This window comes from Cherax quadricarinatus, chromosome 3, assembly GCF_038502225.1.
Source record: "Cherax quadricarinatus isolate ZL_2023a chromosome 3, ASM3850222v1, whole genome shotgun sequence".
Lineage (NCBI taxonomy): Eukaryota > Metazoa > Arthropoda > Malacostraca > Decapoda > Parastacidae > Cherax > Cherax quadricarinatus.
The window spans coordinates 52,554,137-52,576,602 of NC_091294.1; the positions used below are offsets into that span (position 1 = coordinate 52,554,137).

Consider the following 22,466-nt stretch of genomic DNA (forward strand, 5'->3'; position numbering starts at 1 on the left):
CGTAGGTTCGAGTCTCCTTCAGCCAGAGATCAGTGTTTGTGTATATTTCGCATGCTCTCGCGAATTCCTTGCATATATATATATATATATATATATATATATATATATATATATATATATATATATATATATATATATATATATATATATATATATAATAGCATATTGTTTCTCACAAAATGGTTCAAGGGCCGCAAATCGAAAGGTGTGGCAGTATTTCAACCTGGGCGAGACTTAAGAAGCTTGTCTCCTGTGTGCCGTCCCTGTTTACTTAGCAGTAATTATGTACTTAGGTGTTAGTTGACTGTTGCGGGTCACATCCCAGGGAAAGATGTAAGCAATAAATAATAATAATGTAAGGCACGACGCCATGAGCGTAACACTGGTCTTGTAACTACACAGACAAAAATTCCACGTAAAATTAAATACAGAAAGTAAGACATCATGAACCTAGTTCGAGTCTCCTAGTAGGGCACATGACACTATGAGCCTAGCTCTGCTCTCCTAGTTAGCTAGCAAGACACGAGACACCATGAGTATAATTCTAACAACTAGTTAGCTAGCAGGGTACCAATTATCCACCTAAACATGAACCGGTGTGGCTTTCAGTGAGCACCAGCAGGGAGGGACCAGGACGAGCCACACCCACCAAGGAGGGAGGTGGTCGTCTCCGCCACCACAACCACGACACACGGGACCCCAGCAAGCGTGCTACCTTCGGCCCTGGTCGTTCCGTCTCCACTTCCCACATCAGGTAGGTGTCGCACTAGTGGTTCTGGGAAAGTTGTCTACCACAGCAGTGTGCTGCTGCTGCTACCTTATTCTGTGAGAGAGATACCGAATGACATAATCCCTTACTTTGTTCTCAAAGTATATATATATATATATATATATATATATATATATATATATATATATATATATATGTGTATATATATGCAAGGGCAGCAGGGTAGGGGCAGCAGGGGTTCTACTAGGCAGGGACAGCAGGAGTTTCACTAGGCAAGGGCTGCAGGGGTTTCATTAGGCAGGGGTTGCACTAGGCAGGAGACACAGGGGTTCCACTGCGCAGGGGCAGCAGGGGTTCTGTTAATCATTGGCAGCAGGGGCTCCACAAGGCAAAGACAGCAGGGGTTCCATTAGGCAATGACAGCAGAGGTTCCACTAGGCAGGGGCAGCAGGGGTTCTACTAATCAGGGGCAATAGGGGTTCCACTAGGCAGAGCAGCAGGAGTTCCACTGAACAAGGACAACAGAGGTTCCACTAGGCAGGGACAGCAGGGGTTACACTAGGCAAGGGCAGCAGGGGTTCCACTAGGCAAGAGCAGCAGCTGTTCCACTAGGCAAGGGAAGCAGGGGTTACACTAGGCAGGAGCAACAGGGGTTCTACTAGGCAAGAGCAGCAGGTGTTCCACTAGGCAAGGGTAGCAGGGGTTCCACTAGGCAAGGGCAGCAGGGGTTCCACTAAGCAAGGGCAGCAGGGGTTCCACTAGGCAAGGGCAGCAGGGGTTCCACTAGGCAAGGGCAGCAGGGGTTCCACTAGGCAAGGGCAGCAGGGGTTCCACTAGGCAGGGGCAGCAGGGTTTCCATTAAGCAGTCACAGCAGGGGTTACGCTAGACAGGGGCAGCAGGGGTTCCACTAGACAGGGGCAGCAGGGGTTCCATTAAGCAGTTACAGCAGGGGTTACGCTAGACAGGGGCAGCAGGGGTTTCATTAGGCAGGGGCAGCAGGGGTTCCACTTGGCAGGGGCAGCAGGGGTTCCATTAGGCAAGGGCAGCAGGGGTTCCATTAAGCAGTCACAGCAGGGGTTATACTAGGCAGGGGCAGCAGGGGTTCCACTAGGCAGGGGCAGCAGGGGTTCCACTAAACAAGGACAACAGAGGTTGCACTAGGCAGAGCAGCAGGGGTTCCACTGAGCAAGGACAACAGAGGTTCCACTAGGCAGGGGCAGCAGGGGTTCCACTAAACAAGGACAACAGAGGTTCCACTAGGCAGGGGCAACAGGGGTTACACTAGGCAAGGGAAGCAGGGGTTACACTAGGCAATGGCAGCAGGGGTTCCACTAGGCAAGGGCAGCAGGGTTCCACTAGGCAAGAGCAGCAGGTGTTCCACTAGGCAAGGGCAGCAGGGGTTACACTATGCAGGGGCAGCAGGGGTTTCACTAGGCAAGGGCAGCAGGGGTTCCACTCGGCAAGGGCAGCAGGGGTTCCACTACGCAAGGGCAGCAGGGGTTCCACTAGGCAAGGCCAGCAGGGGGTTCCACTAGGCAGGGGCAGCAGGGGTTCCATTAAGCAGTCACAGCAGGGGTTACACTAGGCAGGGGCAGCAGGGGTTCCATTAAGCAGTCACAGCAGGGGTTCCACTAGGCAGGGGCAGCAAGGGTTCCACTAGGCAGGGGTTACACTAGGCAGAGACAGCAGAGGTTCCACTAAGCAGGGGCAGTAGGGGTTCCATTAAGCAGTCACAGCAGGGGTTACACTAGGCAGGGGCAGCAGGGGTTCCACTAGGCACGGGCAGCAGGGGTTCCATTAAGCAGTCACAGCAGTGGTTCCACTAGGCAGGGGCAGAAGGGGTTACACTAGACTAGGGCAGCAGAGGTTACACTAGGCAGGGGCAGCAGGGGTTCCACTAGGCAGGGGCAGCAGGGGTTCCACTAAGCAGGGGCAGCAGGGGTTACACTAGGCAAGGGCAGCAGGGGTTGCACTAGGCAGGGGCAGCAGGGGTTTACTAGGCAGGGGCAGCAGGGGTTCCACTAGGCAGGGGCAGCAGGGGTTACACTAGGCAGGGGCAGCAGGGGTTCAACTAGGCAGGAGCAGCAGGGATTCCACTAGGCAGGGGCAGCAGGGGTTTCACTAGGCAGGGGCAGCAGAGGTTACACTAGGCAGGGGCAGCAGGGGTTCCACTAGGCAGGGGCAGCAGGGGTTACACTAGGCTAGGGCAGCAGAGGTTACACTAGGTAGGGGCAGCAGGGGTTCCACTAGGCAGGGGCAGCAGGGGTTTCACTAGGCAGGGGCAGCAGAGGTTACACTAGGCAAGGGCAGCAGGGGTTGCACTAGGCAGGGGCAGCAGGGGTTTCACTAGGCATGGGCAGCAGGGATTCCACTAGGCAGGGGCAGCAGGGGTTCTACTAGGCAGGGGCAGCAGGGGCTCCACTAGGCAGGGGCAGCAGGGGTTACGCTAGGCAAGGGCAGCAGGGGTTCCACTAGGCAGGGGCAGCAGGGGTTCCATTAAGCAGTCACAGCAGGGATTCCACTAGGCAGGGGCAGCAGGGGTTACACTAGGCTAGAACAGCAGAGGTTACACTAGGCACTGGCAGCAGGGGTTCCACTAGGCAGGGGCAGCAGTGGTTACACTAGGCAAGGGCAACAGGGGTTACACTAGGCAGGGGCACCAGGGGTTTCACTAGGCAGGGGCAGCAGAGGTTACAATAGGCAAGGGCAGCAGGGGTTTCACTAGGCATGGGCAGCAGGGATTCCACTAGGCAGGGGCAGCAGGGGTTCTACTAGGCAGGGGCAGCAGGGGTTCCACTAGGCAGGGGCAGCAGGGGTTACGCTAGGCAAGGGCAGCAGGGGTTACACTAGGCTAGGGCAGCAGAGGTAACACTAGGCAGGGCATCGGGCATCAGGGGTTCCACTAGGTATGAGCATCAGGGGTTCCACTAGGCAGGGGAATCAGGGGCTCTACTAGGCAGGTGCAGCAGGGGTTGCACTAGGCAAGGGCAGCAGGGGTTACACTAGGCAGGGGCAGCAGGGGTTCCATTAGGCAGGGGCAGCAGGGGTTCCACTAGGCAGGGGAAGTGGGGGTTCTACTAGGCAGTGGCAGCAGGGGTTACACTATGCAAGGGCAGCAGGGGTTCCACTAGGCAGGGGCAGCAGGTGTTACACTAGGCTAGGGCAGCAGGGGTTCCACTAGGCAGGGGCAGCATGGGTTCCACTAGGCAGGGGCAGAAGGGGTTTCACTAGGCAGGGGCAGCAGAGGTTCCACTAGGCAGGGGCAGCAGGGGTTCCACTAGGCAGGGGCAGCAGGGGTTCCACTAGGCAGGGGCAGCAGGGATTCCACTAGGCAGGGGCAGCAGGGGTTGCACTAGGCAGGGGCAGCAGGGGTTCCACTAGGCAGGGGCAGCAGAGGTTCCACTAGGAAGGGGCAGCAGGGGTTCCACTAGGCAGGGGTAGCAGGGGTTCCACTAGGCATGGGCAGCATGGATTCCACTAGGCAGGGGCAGCAGGGGTTGCACTAGGCAGGGGCAGCAGGGGTTCCACTAGGCTAGGGCAGCAGGGGTTACACTAGGCAGGGACAGCAGGGGTTCCACTAGGCTAGGGCAGCAGGGGTTACACTAGGCAGGGGCAGCAGGGGTTACACTAGACAGGGATTACACTAGGCAGGGGCAGCAGGGGTTACACTAGGCAGGGGCAGCAGGGGTTCCACTAGACTAGGGCAGCAGGGGTTACACTAGGCAGGGGCAGCAGGGGTTACACTAGGCACTGGCAGCAGGGGTTCCACTAGGCTAGGGCAGCAGGGGTTCCACTAGGCAGGGGCAGCAGGGGTTCCATTAAGCAGTCACAGCAGGGGTTCCACTAGGCAGGGGCAGCAGGGGTTACACTAGGCCAGGGCAGCAGAGGTAACACTAGGCAGGGGCATATGGGGTTCCACTAGGCATGGACATCAGGGGCTCTACTAGGCAGGGGCATCAGGGGCTCTCCTAGGCAGGGGCAGCAGGGGTTGCACTAGGCAAGGGCAGCAGGGGTTACACTAGGCAGGGGCAGCAGGGGTTCCATTAGGCAGGGGCAGCAGGGGTTTCACTAGACAGGGGCATCGGGGGTTCTACTAGGCAGTGGCAGCAGGGGTTACACTATGCAAGGGCAGCAGGGGTCCCACTAGGCAGGGGCAGCAGGGGTTACACTAGGCTAGAGCAGCAGGGGTTCCACTAGGCAGGGGCAGCTTGGGTTCCACTAGGCAGGGGATAGGGGTTCCACTAGGCAGGGGCACCAGAGGTTCCGCTAGGCAGGGGCAGCAGGGGTTCCACTAGGCAGGGGCAGCAGGGGTTCCACTAGGCAGGGGCAGCAGGGATTCCACTAGGCAGGGGCAGCAGGGATTACACTAGACAGGGGCAGCAGGGGTTCCACTAGGCAGGGGCAGCAGAGGTTCCACTAGGCAGGGGCAGCAGGGGTTCCACTAGGCAGGGGCAGCAGGGGTTCCACTAGGCATGGGCAGCATGGATTCCACTAGGCAGGGGCAGCAGGGGTTGCAGTAGGCAGGGGCAGCAGGGGTTCCACTGGGCTAGAACAGCAGGGGTTCCACTGGGCTAGGGCAGCAGGGGTTACACTAGGCAGGGACAGCAGGGGTTCCACTAGACTAGGGCAGCAGGGGTTACAGTAGGCAGGGGCAGCAGGGGTTCCACTAGACTAGGGCAGCAGGGGTTACACTAGGCACTGGCAGCAGGGGTTCCACTAGGCTAGGGCAGCAGGGGTTCACTAGGCAGGGGCAGCAAGGGTTCCGCTAGGCAGGGGCAGCAGAGGTTCCACTAGGCAGGGGCGGCAGGGGTTCCACTAGGCAGGGGCAGCAGGGGTTCCACTAGGCAGGGGCAGCAGGGATTCCACTAGGCAGGGGCAGCAGGGGTTACACTAGGCAGGGGCAGCATGGGTTCCACTAGGCAGTGGCAGCAGCGGTTCCACTAGGCAGGGGCAGCAGGGGTTGCACTAGGCAGGGGCAGCAGGGGTTCCACTAGGCATGGGCAGCATGGATTCCACTAGGCAGGGGCAGCAGGGGTTGCACTAGGCAGGGGCAGCAGGGGTTCCACTAGGCTAGGGCAGCAGGGGTTACACTAGGCAGGGACAGCAGGGGTTCCACTAGGCTAGGGCAGCAGGGGTTACACTAGGCAGGGACAGCAGGGGTTCCACTAGGCAGGGGCAGCAGAGGTTCCACTAGGCAGGGGCAGCAGGGGTTCCACTAGGCAGGGGCAGCAGGGGTTCCACTAGGCATGGGCAGCATGGATTCCACTAGGCAGGGGCAGCAGGGGTTGCACTAGGCAGGGGCAGCAGGGGTTCCACTAGGCTAGGGCAGCAGGGGCTACACTAGGCAGGGACAGCAGGGGTTCCACTAGGCTTGGGCAGCAGGGGTTACACTAGGCAGGGGCAGCAGGGGTTACACTAGACAGGGGTTACACTAGGCAGGGGCAGCAGGGGTTCCACTAGACTAGGGCAGCAGGGGTTACACTAGGCAGGGGCAGCAGGGGTTACACTAGGCACTGGCAGCAGGGGTTCCACTAGGCTAGGGCAGCAGGGGTTCCACTAGGCAGGGGCAGCAGGGGTTCCATTAAGCAGTCACAGCAGGGGTTCCACTAGGCAGGGGCAGCAGGGGTTACACTAGGCTAGGGCAGCAGAGGTAACACTAGGCAGGGGCATAAGGGGTTCCACTAGGCATGGACATCAGGGGCTCTACTAGGCAGGGGCATCAGGGGCTCTACTATGCAAAGGCAGCAGGGGTTGCACTAGGCAAGGGCAGCAGGGGTTACACTAGGCAGGGGCAGCAGGGGTTCCATTAGGCAGGGGCAGCAGGGGTTCCACTAGGCAGGGGCAGCGGGGGTTCTACTAGGCAGTGGCAGCAGGGGTTACACTATGCAAGGGCAGCAGGGGTCCCACTAGGCAGGGGCAGCAGGGGTTACACTAGGCTAGGGCAGCAGGGTTTCCACTAGGCAGGGGCAGCATGGGTTCCACTAGGCAGGGGATAGCAGGGGTTCCACTAGGCAGGGGCACCAGAGGTTCCACTAGGCAGGGGCAGCAGGGGTTCCACTAGGCAGGGGCAGCAGGGGTTCCACTAGGCAGGGGCAGCAGGGATTCCACTAGGCAGGGGCAGCAGGGGTTACACTAGACAGGGGCAGCAGGGGTTCCACTAGGCAGGGGCAGCAGAGGTTCCACTAGGCAGGGGCAGCAGGGGTTCCACTAGGCATGGGCAGCATGGATTCCACTAGGCAGGGGCAGCAGGGGTTGCACTAGGCAGGGGCAGCAGGGGTTCCACTGGGCTAGGGCAGCAGGGGTTACACTAGGCAGGGACAGCAGGGGTTCCACTAGACTAGGGCAGCAGGGGTTACACTAGGCAGGGGCAGCAGGGGTTCCACTAGACTAGGGCAGCAGGGGTTACACTAGGCACTGGCAGCAGGGGTTCCACTAGGCTAGGGCAGCAGGGGTTCACTAGGCATGGGCAGCAGGGGTTCCGCTAGGCAGGGGCAGCAGAGGTTCCACTCGGCAAGGGCAGCAGGGGTTCCACTACGCAAGGGCAGCAGGGGTTCCACTAGGCAAGGCCAGCAGGGGGTTCCACTAGGCAGGGGCAGCAGGGGTTCCATTAAGCAGTCACAGCAGGGGTTACACTAGGCAGGGGCAGCAGGGGTTCCATTAAGCAGTCACAGCAGGGGTTCCACTAGGCAGGGGCAGCAAGGGTTCCACTAGGCAGGGGTTACACTAGGCAGAGACAGCAGAGGTTCCACTAAGCAGGGGCAGTAGGGGTTCCATTAAGCAGTCACAGCAGGGGTTACACTAGGCAGGGGCAGCAGGGGTTCCACTAGGCACGGGCAGCAGGGGTTCCATTAAGCAGTCACAGCAGTGGTTCCACTAGGCAGGGGCAGAAGGGGTTACACTAGGCAGGGGCAGCAGGGGTTCCACTAGGCAGGGGCAGCAGGGGTTCCACTAAGCAGGGGCAGCAGGGGTTACACTAGGCAAGGGCAGCAGGGGTTGCACTAGGCAGGGGCAGCAGGGGTTTACTAGGCAGGGGCAGCAGGGGTTCCACTAGGCAGGGGCAGCAGGGGTTACACTAGGCAGGGGCAGCAGGGGTTCAACTAGGCAGGAGCAGCAGGGATTCCACTAGGCAGGGGCAGCAGGGGTTTCACAAGGCAGGGGCAGCAGAGGTTACACTAGGCAGGGGCAGCAGGGGTTCCACTAGGCAGGGGCAGCAGGGGTTACACTAGGCTAGGGCAGCAGAGGTTACACTAGGTAGGGGCAGCAGGGGTTCCACTAGGCAGGGGCAGCAGGGGTTTCACTAGGCAGGGGCAGCAGAGGTTACACTAGGCAAGGGCAGCAGGGGTTGCACTAGGCAGTGGCAGCAGGGGTTTCACTAGGCATGGGCAGCAGGGATTCCACTAGGCAGGGGCAGCAGGGGTTCTACTAGGCAGGGGCAGCAGGGGCTCCACTAGGCAGGGGCAGCAGGGGTTACGCTAGGCAAGGGCAGCAGGGGTTCCACTAGGCAGGGGCAGCAGGGGTTCCATTAAGCAGTCACAGCAGGGATTCCACTAGGCAGGGGCAGCAGGGGTTACACTAGGCTAGAGCAGCAGAGGTTACACTAGGCACTGGCAGCAGGGGTTCCACTAGGCAGGGGCAGCAGTGGTTACACTAGGCAAGGGCAACAGGGGTTACACTAGGCAGGGGCAGCAGGGGTTTCACTAGGCAGGGGCAGCAGAGGTTACACTAGGCAAGGGCAGCAGGGGTTGCACTAGGCAGGGACAGCAGGGGTTTCCCTAGGCATGGGCAGCAGGGATTCCACTAGGCAGGGGCAGCAGGGGTTCTACTAGGCAGGGGCAGCAGGGGTTCCACTAGGCAGGGGCAGCAGGGGTTACGCTAGGCAAGGGCAGCAGGGGTTACACTAGGCTAGGGCAGCAGAGGTAACACTAGGCAGGGGCATCAGGGGTTCCACTAGGTATGAGCATCAGGGGTTCCACTAGGCAGGGGAATCAGGGGCTCTACTAGGCAGGTGCAGCAGGGGTTGCACTAGGCAAGGGCAGCAGGGGTTACACTAGGCAGGGGCAGCAGGGGTTCCATTAGGCAGGGGCAGCAGGGGTTCCACTAGGCAGGGGAAGTGGGGGTTCTACTAGGCAGTGGCAGCAGGGGTTACACTATGCAAGGGCAGCAGGGGTTCCACTAGGCAGGGGCAGCAGTGGTTACACTAGGCTAGGGCAGCAGGGGTTCCACTAGGCAGGGGCAGCATGGGTTCCACTAGGCAGGGGCAGCAGGGGTTTCACTAGGCAGGGGCAGCAGAGGTTCCACTAGGCAGGGGCAGCAGGGGTTCCACTAGGCAGGGGCAGCAGGGGTTCCACTAGGCAGGGGCAGCAGGGATTCCACTAGGCAGGGGCAGCAGGGGTTGCACTAGGCAGGGGCCGCAGGGGTTCCACTAGGCAGGGGCAGCAGAGGTTCCACTAGGAAGGGGCAGCAGGGGTTCCACTAGGCAGGGGCAGCAGGGGTTCCACTAGGCATGGGCAGCATGGATTCCACTAGGCAGGGGCAGCAGGGGTTGCACTAGGCAGGGGCAGCAGGGGTTCCACTAGGCTAGGGCAGCAGGGGTTACACTAGGCAGGGACAGCAGGGGTTCCACTAGGCTAGGGCAGCAGGGGTTACACTAGGCAGGGGCAGCAGGGGTTACACTAGGCAGGGGCAGCAGGGGTTCCATTAGGCAGGGGCAGCAGGGGTTCCACTAGGCAGGGGAAGTGGGGGTTCTACTAGGCAGTGGCAGCAGGGGTTACACTATGCAAGGGCAGCAGGGGTTCCACTAGGCAGGGGCAGCATGGGTTCCACTAGGCAGGGGCAGCAGGGGTTTCACTAGGCAGGGGCAGCAGAGGTTCCACTAGGCAGGGGCAGCAGGGGTTCCACTAGGCAGGGGCAGCAGGGGTTCCACTAGGCAGGGGCAGCAGGGATTCCACTAGGCAGGGGCAGCAGGGGTTGCACTAGGCAGGGGCCGCAGGGGTTCCACTAGGCAGGGGCAGCAGAGGTTCCACTAGGAAGGGGCAGCAGGGGTTCCACTAGGCAGGGGCAGCAGGGGTTCCACTAGGCATGGGCAGCATGGATTCCACTAGGCAGGGGCAGCAGGGGTTGCACTAGGCAGGGGCAGCAGGGGTTCCACTAGGCTAGGGCAGCAGGGGTTACACTAGGCAGGGACAGCAGGGGTTCCACTAGGCTAGGGCAGCAGGGGTTACACTAGGCAGGGGCAGCAGGGGTTACACTAGACAGGGATTACACTAGGCAGGGGCAGCAGGGGTTACACTAGGCAGGGGCAGCAGGGGTTCCACTAGACTAGGGCAGCAGGGGTTACACTAGGCAGGGGCAGCAGGGGTTACACTAGGCACTGGCAGCAGGGGTTCCACTAGGCTAGGGCAGCAGGGGTTCCACTAGGCAGGGGCAGCAGGGGTTCCATTAAGCAGTCACAGCAGGGGTTCCACTTGGCAGGGGCAGCAGGGGTTACACTAGGCCATGGCAGCAGAGGTAACACTAGGCAGGGGCATATGGGGTTCTACTAGGCATGGACATCAGGGGCTCTACTAGGCAGGGGCATCAGGGGCTCTCCTAGGCAGGGGCAGCAGGGGTTGCACTAGGCAAGGGCAGCAGGGGTTACACTAGGCAGGGGCATCGGGGGTTCTACTAGGCAGTGGCAGCTGGGGTTACACTATGCAAGGGCAGCAGGGGTCCCACTAGGCAGGGGCAGCAGGGGTTACACTAGGCTAGGGCAGCAGGGGTTCCACTAGGCAGGGGCAGCTTGGGTTCCACTAGGCAGGGGATAGGGGTTCCACTAGGCAGGGGCACCAGAGGTTCCGCTAGGCAGGGGCAGCAGGGGTTCCACTAGGCAGGGGCAGCAGGGTTTCCACTAGGCAGGGGCAGCAGGGATTACACTAGACAGGGGCAGCAGGGGTTCCACTAGGCAGGGGCAGCAGGGATTCCACTAGGCATGGGCAGCAGGGATTACACTAGACAGGGGCAGCAGGGGTTCCACTAGGCAGGGGCAGCAGAGGTTCCACTAGGCAGGGGCAGCAGGGGTTCCACTAGGCAGGGGCAGCAGGGGTTCCACTAGGCATGGGCAGCATGGATTCCACTAGGCAGGGGCAGCAGGGGTTGCAGTAGGCAGGGGCAGCAGGGGTTCCACTGGGCTAGAACAGCAGGGGTTCCACTGGGCTAGGGCAGCAGGGGTTACACTAGGCAGGGACAGCAGGGGTTCCACTAGACTAGGGCAGCAGGGGTTACAGTAGGCAGGGGCAGCAGGGGTTCCACTAGACTAGGGCAGCAGGGGTTACACTAGGCACTGGCAGCAGGGGTTCCACTAGGCTAGGGCAGCAGGGGTTCACTAGGCAGGGGCAGCAGGGGTTCCGCTAGGCAGGGGCAGCAGAGGTTCCACTAGGCAGGGGCGGCAGGGGTTCCACTAGGCAGGGGCAGCAGGGGTTCAGCTAGGCAGGGGCAGCAGGGATTCCACTAGGCAGGGGCAGCAGGGGTTACACTAGGCAGGGGCAGCAGGGGTTCCACTAGGCAGTGGCAGCAGCGGTTCCACTAGGCAGGGGCAGCAGGGGTTGCACTAGGCAGGGGCAGCAGGGGTTCCACTAGGCATGGGCAGCATGGATTCCACTAGGCAGGGGCAGCAGGGGTTGCACTAGGCAGGGGCAGCAGGGGTTCCACTAGGCTAGGGCAGCAGGGGTTACACTAGGCAGGGACAGCAGGGGTTCCTCTAGGCTAGGGCAGCAGGGGTTACACTAGGCAGGGACAGCAGGGGTTCCACTAGGCAGCAGCAGAGGTTCCACTAGGCAGGGGCAGCAGGGGTTCCACTAGGCAGGGGCAGCAGGGGTTCCACTAGGCATGTGCAGCATGGATTCCACTAGGCAGGGGCAGCAGGGGTTGCACTAGGCAGGGGCAGCAGGGGTTCCACTAGGCTAGGGCAGCAGGGGTTCCACTAGGCTAGGGCAGCAGGGGCTACACTAGGCAGGGACAGCAGGGGTTCCACTAGGCTTGGGCAGCAGGGGTTACACTAGGCAGGGGCAGCAGGGGTTACACTAGACAGGGGTTACACTAGGCAGGGGCAGCAGGGGTTCCACTAGACTAGGGCAGCAGGGGTTACACTAGGCAGGGGCAGCAGGGGTTACACTAGGCACTGGCAGCAGGGGTTCCACTAGGCTAGGGCAGCAGGGGTTCCACTAGGCAGGGGCAGCAGGGGTTCCATTAAGCAGTCACAGCAGGGGTTCCACTAGGCAGGGGCAGCAGGGGTTACACTAGGCTAGGGCAGCAGAGGTAACACTAGGCAGGGGCATAAGGGGTTCCACTAGGCATGGACATCAGGGGCTCTACTAGGCAGGGGCATCAGGGGCTCTACTATGCAAGGGCAGCAGGGGTTGCACTAGGCAAGGGCAGCAGGGGTTACACTAGGCAGGGGCAGCAAGGGTTCCACTAGGCAGGGGCAGCGGGGGTTCTACTAGGCAGTGGCAGCAGGGGTTACACTATGCAAGGGCAGCAGGGGTCCCACTAGGCAGGGGCAGCAGGGGTTACACTAGGCTAGGGCAGCAGGGTTTCCACTAGGCAGGGGCAGCATGGGTTCCACTAGGCAGGGGATAGCAGGGGTTCCACTAGGCATGGGCACCAGAGGTTCCACTAGGCAGGGGCAGCAGGGGTTCCACTAGGCAGGGAGAGCAGGGGTTCCACTAGGCAGGGGCAGCAGGGATTCCACTAGGCAGGGGCAGCAGGGGTTACACTACACAGGGGCAGCAGGGGTTCCACTAGGCAGGGGCAGCAGAGGTTCCACTAGGCAGGGGCAGCAGGGGTTCCACTAGGCAAGGGCAGCATGGATTCCACTAGGCAGGGGCAGCAGGGGTTGCACTAGGCAGGGGCAGCAGGGGTTCCACTGGGCTAGGGCAGCAGGGGTTACACTAGGCAGGGACAGCAGGGGTTCCACTAGACTAGGGCAGCAGGGGTTACACTAGGCAGGGGCAGCAGGGGTTCCACTAGACTAGGGCAGCAGGGGTTACACTAGGCACTGGCAGCAGGGGTTCCACTTGGCTAGGGCAGCAGGGGTTCACTAGGCATGGGCAGCAGGGGTTCCGCTAGGCAGGGGCAGCAGAGGTTCCACTAGGCATGGGCAGCAGGGGTTCCACTAGGCAGGGGCAGCAGGGGTTCCACTAGGCAGGGGCAGCAGGGATTCCACTAGGCAGGGGCAGCAGGGGTTACACTAGGCAGGGGCAGCAGGGGTTCCACTAGGCAGTGGCAGCAGCGGTTCCACTAGGCAGGGGCAGCTGGGGTTCCACTAGGCAGGGGCAGCAGGGGTTCCACTAGGCATGGGCAGCATGGATTCCACTAGGCAGGGGCAGCAGGGGTTGCACTAGGCAGGGGCAGCAGGGGTTCCACTAGGCTAGGGCAGCAGGGGTTACACTAGGCAGGGACAGCAGGGGTTCCACTAGGCTAGGGCAGCAGGGGTTACACTAGGCAGGGACAGCAGGGGTTCCACTAGGCAGGGTCAGCAGGGGTTACACTAGGCAGGGGCAACAGGGGTTACACTAGGCAGGGGCAGCAGGGGTTCGACTAGACTAGGGCAGCAGGGGTTACACTAGGCAGGGGCAGGAGGGGTTCCACTAGACTAGGGCAGCAGGGGTTACACTAGGCAGGGACAGCAGGGGTTCCACTAGGCTAGGGCAGCAGGGATTCACTAGGCAGGGGCAGCAGGGGTTCCACTAGGCAGGGGCAGCAGGGGTTACACTAGGCTAGAGCAGCAGGGGTTCCACTAGGCAGGGGCAGCAGGGGTTCCACTAGGCTAGGGCAGCAGGGGTTACACTAGGCTAGGGCAGCAGGGGTTCCACTAGGCAGGGGCAGCAGGGGTTCACTAGGCAGGGGCAGCAGGGGTTCCACTAGGCAGGGGCAGCAGGGGTTACACTAGGCAGGGGCAGCAGGGGTTCCACTAGGCAGGGGCAGCAGGGGTTCACTTGGCTGGGGCAGCAGGGGTTCCACTAGGCAGGGGCAGCAGGGGTTGCACTAGGCAGGGGCAGCAGGGGTTCCACTAGGCAGGGGTAGCAGGGGTTCCACTAGGCAGGGGCAGCAGGGGTTCCACTAGGCAGGGGCAGCAGGGGTTCCACTAGGCAGGGGCAGCAGGGGTTCCACTAGGCAGGGGCAGCAGGGGTTCCACTAGGCAGGGGCAGCAGGGGTTCCACTAGGCATTGGCAGCAGGAGTTCCACTAGGCAGGGGCAGCAGGGGTTCCACTAGGCAGGGGCAGCAGGGGTTCCACTAGGCAGGGGCAGCAGGGGTTCCACTAGGCTCGGGCAGCAGAGGTTCACTAGGGAGGGGCAGCAGGGGTTCCACTAGGCAGGGGCAGCAGGGGTTCCACTAGGCAGGGGCAGCAGGGGTTCCACTAGGCAGGGGCAGCAGGGGTTCCACTAGGCAGGGGCAGCAGGGGTTACACTAGGCAGGGGCAGCAGGGGTTCCACTAGGCAGGGGCAGCAGGGGTTCACTAGGCAGGGGCAGCAGGGGTTCCACTAGGAAGGGGCAGCAGGGGTTCCACTAGGCAGGGGCAGCAGGGGTTCCACTAGGCAGGGGCAGCAGGGGTTCCACTAGGCAGGGGCAGCAGGGGTTCCACAAGGCAGGGGCAGCAGGGGTTCCACTAGGCTAGGGAAGCAGGGGTTCCACTAGGCAGGGGCAGCAGGGGTTCCACTAGGCTAGGGCAGCAGGGGTTCCACTAGGCAGGGGCAGCAGGGGTTCCACTAGGCAGGGGCAGCAGGGATTCCACTAGGCAGAGGCAGCAGGGGTTACACTAGGCAGGGGCAGCAGGGGTTCCACTAGGCAGTGGCAGCAGCGGTTCCACTAGGCAGGGGCAGCAGGGGTTCCACTAGACAGGGGCAGCTGGGGTTCCACTAGGCATGGGCAGCATGGATTCCACTAGGCAGGGGCAGCAGGGGTTGCACTAGGCAGGGGCAGCAGGGGTTCCACTAGGCTAGGGCAGCAGGGGTTACACTAGGCAGGGACAGCAGGGGTTCCACTAGGCTAGGGCAGCAGGGGTTACACTAGGCAGGGACAGCAGGGGTTCCACTAGGCAGGGGCAGCAGAGGTTCCACTAGGCAGGGGCAGCAGGGGTTCCACTAGGCAGGGGCAGCAGGGGTTCCACTAGGCATGGGCAGCATGGATTCCACTAGGCAGGGGCAGCAGGGGTTGCACTAGGCAGGGGCAGCAGGGGTTCCACTAGGCTAGGGCAGCAGGGGTTACACTAGGCAGGGACAACAGGGGTTCCACTAGGCTAGGGCAGCAGGGGTTACACTAGGCAGGGGCAGCAGGGGTTCCACTAGACTAGGGCAGCAGGGGTTACACTAGGCAGGGGCAGCAGGGGTTACACTAGGCACTGGCAGCAGGGGTTCCACTAGGCTAGGGCAGCAGGGGTTCCACTAGGCAGGGGCAGCAGGGGTTCCATTAAGCAGTCACAGCAGGGGTTCCACTAGGTAGGGGCAGCAGGGGTTACACTAGGCTAGGGCAGCAGAGGTAACACTAGGCAGGGGCATAAGGGGTTCCACTAGGCATGGACATCAGGGGCTCTGCTAGGCAGGGGCATCAGGGGCTCTACTAGGCAGGGGCAGCAGGGGTTGCACTAGGCAAGGGCAGCAGGGGTTACACTTGGCACGGGCAGCAGGGGTTACATTAGGCAGGGGCAGCAGGGGTTCCACTAGGCAGGGGCAGCGGGGGTTCTACTAGGCAGTGGCAGCAGGGGTTACACTATGCAAGGGCAGCAGGGGTCCCACTAGGCAGGGGCAGCAGGGGTTACACTAGGCTAGGGCAGCAGGGGTTCCACTAGGCAGGGGCAGCATGGGTTCCACTAGGCAGGGGATAGTAGGGGTTCCACTAGGCAGGGGCAGCAGAGGTTCCACTAGGCAGGGGCAGCAGGGGTTCCACTAGGCAGGGGCAGCAGGGGTTCCACTAGGCAGGGGCAGCAGGGATTCCACTAGGCAGGGGCAGCAGGGGTTACACTAGTTAGGGGCAGCAGGGGTTCCACTAGGCAGGGGCAGCAGAGGTTCCACTAGGCAGGGGCAGCAGGGGTTCCACTAGGCAGGGGCAGCAGGGGTTCCACTAGGCATGGGCAGCATGGATTCCACTAGGCAGGGGCAGCAGGGGTTGCACTAGGCAGGGGCAGCAGGGGTTCCACTGGGCTAGGGCAGCAGGGGTTGCACTAGGCAGGGACAGCAGGGGTTCAACTAGACTAGGGCAGCAGGGGTTACACTAGGCAGGGGCAGCAGGGGTTCCACTAGACTAGGGCAGCAGGGGTTACACTAGGCACTGGCAGCAGGGGTTCCACTAGGCTAGGGCAGCAGGGGTTCACTAGGCAGGGGCAGCAGGGGTTCCGCTAGGCAGGGGCAGCAGAGGTTCCACTAGGCAGGGGCAGCAGGGGTTCCACTAGGCAGGGGCAGCAGGGGTTCCACTAGGCAGGGGCAGCAGGGATTCCACTAGGCAGGGGCAGCAGGGGTTACACTAGGCAGGGGCAGCAGGGGTTCCACTAGGCAGTGGCAGCAGCGGTTCCACTAGGCAGGGGCAGCAGGGGTTCCACTAGGCAGGGGCAGGAGGGGTTCCACTAGGCAGGGTTACTCGACTCTAGGGGTGCAGGTGTAAGATACAGATGTGAATTCTTTCTAGGTAATGTAAAATATTTGTGTTGATAGTTGAAACCTTAGTAAAGAGCAACGACGTCAAGCTCTCTGAGTGGCCAGCAAGTAATGCTGTGGCTAGCAAGTAATGCTCTCTGAGTGGCCAGGAAGTAATGCTGTGGCAAGCAAGTAATGCTCTCTGAGTGGCCAGCAAGTAATGCTGTGGCAAGCAAGTAATGCTCTCTGAGTGACCAGCAAGTAATGCTGTGGCTAGCAGGTAATGCTCTGAGAGGGGCCAGCAAGTAATGCTGTGGCTAGCAGGTAATGCTCTGAGAGGGGCCAGCAAGTAATGCTGTGGCTAGCAGGTAATGCTCTGAGAGGGCCCAGCAAGTAATGCTGTGGCTAGCAAGTAATGCTCTGAGAGGGGCCAGCAAGTAATGCTGTGGCTAGCAGGTAATGCTCTGAGAGGGGCCAGCAAGTAATGCTGTGGCTAGCAAGTAATGCTCTGAGAGGGGCCAGCAAGTAATGCTGTGGCTAGCAAGTAATGCTCTGAGAGGGGCCAGCAAGTAATGCTGTGGCTAGCAGGTAATGCTCTGAGAGGGGCCAGCAAGTAATGCTGTGGCTAGCAAGTAATGCTCTGAGAGGGGCCAGCAAGTAATGCTGTGGCTAGCAGGTAATGCTCTGAGAGGGGCCAGCAAGTAATGCTGTGGCTAGCAGGTAATGCTCTGAGAGGGGCCAGCAAGTAATGCTGTGGCTAGCAGGTAATGCTCTGAGAGGGGCCAGCAAATAATGCTGTGGCTAGCAGGTAATGCTCTGAGAGGGGCCAGCAAGTAATGCTGTGGCTAGCAGGTAATGCTCTGAGAGGGGCCAACAAGTAATGCTGTGGCAAGCAAGTAATGCTTCTGAGTGGCCAGCAAGTAATGCTTTGGCAAGCAAGTAATGCTCTCTGAGTGGCCAGCAAGTAATGCTGTGGCAAGCAAGTAATGCTCTCTGAGTGGCCAGCAAGTAATGCTGTGGCAAGCAAGTAATGCTCTCTGAGTGACCAACAAGTAATGCTGTGGCTAGCAAGTAATGCTCTCTGAGTGACCAACAAGTAATGCTGTGGCTAGCAAGTAATGCTCTGAGAGTGGCCAGCAAGTAATGCTGTGGCTAGCAGGTAATGCTCTGAGAGGGGCCAGCAAGTAATGCTGTGGCTAGCAGGTAATGCTCTGAGAGGGGCCAGCAAGTAATGCTGTGGCTAGCAATTAATGATCTGAGAGTGGCCAGCAAGTAATGCTGTGGCTAGCAATTAATGATCTGAGAGTGGCCAGCAAGTAATGTTGTGGCTAGCAATTAATGATCTGAGAGTGGCCAGCAAATAATGCTGTGGCTAGCAATTAATGATCTGAGAGTGGCCAGCAAGTAATGTTGTGGCTAGCAGTTAATGCTCTGAGAGTGGCCAGCAAGTAATGCTGTGGCTAGCAGGTAATGCTCTGAGAGTGGCCAGCAAATAATGCTGTGGCTAGCAGGTAATGCTCTGAGAGTGGCCAGCAAATAATGCTGTGGCTAGCAGGTAATGCTCTCTGAGTGACCAACAAGTAATGCTGTGGCTAGCAAGTAATGCTGTCTGAATGGCCATCAAGTAATACAAGCTTTGACCAATGCTGAGTGACCAGCAAGTAATGGTAAATAGCCACCAGGTCATGTAGTGAGTGGCTAATAAATGTTCACAATTATCAAGGGCAGAAAAAACATTAATAAGTTCAATTGGACACAGATGAGGTCAAGTGTTATATACCTGGTCTGGACAGACAGGAGATAGATACAGAATATGGTCTGGGACGTTAGAAATAGGTTATATCAATTGCCAAATGGCAGATCAAATGAGATGTATCCTGATGGTGTTGATACGAGGAAGATGAGTTACGTAGGTGTAGATATATCCTAATATAGTGTTTGCATGGTCATGTTTACTGTGGTTTGTGGTTGTAGACGATGATTATGTTTTGAAGTGTGAATATTAATCTTATCTTCAATATTTCCATAATATCACATTCAACTTTTGGGGCAGGTGAGTTAATATATTAAATAAATAGACTTATTATAAACTATGTGAATAATAGATTTTGTTTTTGAAGTGTTTCCGTGTGAATTAACTGTGTTAGAAGCCTTCTGCTGTATATCCATGCATTACTGTCTTGACTGCTGCCATAGCATGTTCAATAAACTAAAGAACTTCTCTTCCCAGTAATATTTTAGTTGCAGTGCTGGAAGAACAAAATCTTGATACTCTGTAGTCTTAGAATTAGGCAGTTACATTTATTTTGCAAAGCTCTAAATGCAGATATTACTGCAGCTCTAAGTGTAATGCATTCATATCATTTAATGCTTGAATGATTTGCAGACTTACTGTTTCTTTTAATTTTTAAGCTTTCAGCTGATCCAAAACAATTGTGGTCTATGTTAACCTTAAACATCATGTTGGTGCCCCCGTCACTGCATAATACATTCTCTGTCATAACTACCTTGTCTTCTGGTTCAAGCACAGACTATTGAAAATTACTGCCTTAGTCAGTTTATCAAGCAGCTTTATACTTTATAGAATCCATATACACTGATCTTATTCGGAGACATTCACTGCAAGACCAAGGAAAACATATCTAAATTATCACTAGTTCCTGTAACACAAGTTACGAGTCTTATTCAATTTTATAGTTTTTATGGATAAATATTTTTATAAGGACGGTTATTGTATAATATTTGCAGTATTTCATTATTTCTCGCATTTAAATATAACAACAACAATTATTATTATTATTATTATTATTATTATTATATCATCATTCGAAGCGTAGTTGTGGAGTCTGAGCTTGAACATGAAGAACAGTTTGCCTGTGGTACAGTGTAGGAGTGTGTTGGACAGAGTGTGTGGGAGCCTTGAAGAGTTTATGAGAGTTATGGGGAGAGTAAGTTAAGGAGAGTGGTCGTGTTGGAGAGTGTGAAAGTGTAGGTGTGTGAAAGTGTAAGAAAGTGTGCAGATGAATGTAGGAAAATATGTTAGTGTGAAAAAGAGTGTAAGACAATGTGTAAAAGTGTAGCAGAATATGGGAAGATTGTAGAAGAATGTAGGAGAATATGGGAGTGTGTAGGAGAATGTGGTTGAGTGTGTAGACGAGTGGTTGCAGGGGTCGAGACATAGCTCCTGGCCCCACCTCTTCACTGGTCGCTACTAGGTCCTCTCTGTCCCTGCTCCATGAGTGTGAATGTGGAAGTGTGTGTAGGAGAGTGTGTGGGAGAATGTACGTAAGGGGCTATAATGTGTGTCTATGTATCTGTGTTAAGTCACTTAATTGTGTTTGCACGGGTCGAGTCACAGCTCCTAGCCTCGTCTCTTCACTGGTGTGTATATTCACCTAATTGTAGTTGCAAGGGTTGGGTTACAGCTCCTGGCTGTGTGTGTGTGTGCGCGCGCGTGTGTATGTGTGATTGCAGGGGTTAGGCCACAGCTCCTGGCTGTGTGTGTGTGTGTGTGTGTGTGTGTGTGTGTGTGTGTGTGTGTGTGTGTGTGTGTGTGTGTGTGTGTGTGTGTGTGTGTGTGCGCGCGATTGCAGGGGTCGGGTTACAGCTGCTGGCTGTGTGTGTGTGTGTGTGTGTGTGTGTGTGTGTGTGTGTGTGTGAGGATGATGCTGGTCGTTGACACACCCACGTCTCCCAGCAGGCGGGGTGCCCACTACCAATCCACGTCCAGCTTGTATTCGGATGGTCACAGCTCCTCTTCTGTTAGTCCCGCTCCCTCCCCTTCCCCTACCCACGCCCAAACCCAGCCTCACGCCCAGCCCCACGCCCAGCTTCACGCCCAACCCCACGCCCCTACTTCCCACGCCCCAACCATCCATGTCAGGCACACATCACCTTTTGTGTCCCCTGCGCGACCTGCTCAACTAGGGGCGCTCAGCAAGAGATGGGCGTCAACGAGTGACTTCGCCACGCCAAGTCGTGTCACCCACGCCCATTCCCCCACGCCCACTAACTCCCAGCTTGCCAGGTAGGTGCCTCACGCGCCTCCCATCTTTTGTTATCTTTTTGCATACTTTTCTTTATCAGTTCGTATTAGTGCATGAGTTTTGCTGTGTTAACTGTTAATGTTATTTATGTTATCTCTAACTTCATGTTGTTTCATTAATGTTAAAAGTTATTATCTGAATAAAATATTCTTTAATATTCTCTACATTTAATACTTAATAAGTAAATTATTTTTTGTAAATGATGTTGAAATTAGGAGTTAATGCCTGGGTAACTGTGTGTGTGTGTGTGTGTGTGTGTGTGTGTGTACTTCTATTTTAATATTTAATACTGTCCATCAAAGTTTTAACAATCTCTGGTGTGAATTTGTCTCATTTTTCACAGAACTTTAAACTTTCCCAACTAGAAATATTCTTCATGAGTCTTAATAACATGCCATTGATGTGCAAGACTTGCTGACATGTCTGATAGAGCCGACGTTTATTGTAAGCGAAGCTTGGCTCTCAGTGAAGCTTAGTAAAGCTGTTTAGAGCGACCCATAGTGTGTGAATATGTAACAGAAAAAGGCATAATACCGTGACTGCAACGATACGCAAATAACCCGCACATAGAAGAGGTGTGGTCTAAGAGGTGTGGTAAATGGTCCAAGTTGGACCGAAACGTCGACGTAAGCTCCTCTCTTCTATGTGCGGGTTATTTGTGTGTGTGTGAATATAGGTTCCCCACACACGGTGTTCCTCCACGCTAGTAGTATACAGGAGAGCCCCACTTACACAACAGGTTAGGTTCCGGCTACTGTTTTAAAGTGAAGTATAGCCTTTTTTTTTCAATTTCAAATGCACAGAAAAGCCAGATAACATATTTACATTATCATATATTAAGTGAGCAATATACTTAGGACTAAAAGTGCATATACATTACTCACACTACTTATCTTTAAGTATTTTCGTCCTTAGCGTCTTGTGAGTGATGAATATATTGTGGGATGTGTGAAAAAATGAATGGGGTATAATTGAAAACCGCTGTATTAGCGAAACGATATAAACTAAGAGCTGTAAAGCGGGGCCCTTCTGTATATACAGTAGTTGATCTGTTTTTTAATTATTTTGCTTCTCTCAGCTTGTCCCGGCACTTATAAAGTGAGTGTTGGTGGCTAGAAGATTTTTATGTGTAAGTTTATTTACGTACAAGTACATAAAAATATAATTGTTATACATAGTAACATATTCGTAAATTATCCAGAATAATCCAAAAATGTCAGTGACTTATTTGCATTGTGACTGTGACATGTGACTGTGACATGTGACTGTGACATGTGACTGTGACATGTGACTGAATTGTGACTGTGACATTGTGACTGTGACCTGTGACATGTGACTGTGACATGTGACTGTGACATGTGACTGTGACATTGTGACTGTGATATGTGACTGTGACATGTGACTGTGACATGGTGACTGTGACATGTGACTGTGACATTGTGACTGTGACATTGTGACTGTGACATTGTGACTGTGACATGTGACTGTGACATTGTGACTGTGACATTGTGACTGTGACATTGTGACTGTGACATGTGACTGTGACATTGTGACTGTGACATGTGACTGTGAATTGTGACTGTGACATTGTGACTGTGACATGTGACTGTAACATGTGACTGTGACTGTGACATGTGACTGTCAAGATACCTGTGTACACCTCTGACTGTGGTTATACCTGTTAATACATGTGACTGTGATGAGGCCTGTTTACTAATGTGACTGGTGACACATGGTTACACAAGTGACTGGTGACACATGGTTACACGAGTGACTGGTGACACATGGTTACACGTGTGACTGGTGACACATGGTTACACGTGTGACTGGTGACACATGGTTACACGTGTGACTGGTGACACATGGTTACACGTGTCACTGGAGACACATGGTTACACGTGTAACTGGTGACACATGGTTACATGTGTGACTGGTGACACATGGTTACACGTGTCACTGCTGACACATGGTTACACGTGTGACTGGTGACACATGGGTATACGTGTGACTGGTGACACATGGTTACACGTGTGACTGGTGACACATGGTTACACGTGTGACTGTTGACACATGGGTACACGTGTGA

General features: G+C 56.7%; 1 protein-coding gene across 1 annotated transcript in view; it reads left to right on the plus strand.

Moving 5' to 3' along the window:
* Window positions 1–566: 566 nt before the first annotated feature.
* Window positions 567–22,466, plus strand: part of LOC128706092 (echinoderm microtubule-associated protein-like 2) — a gene marked incomplete at its 3' end in the record, with an annotated part of 261,186 nt that continues 239,286 nt past the window's right edge. The window contains 2 exon segments of the mRNA XM_070091803.1: window positions 567–754; window positions 20,035–20,361.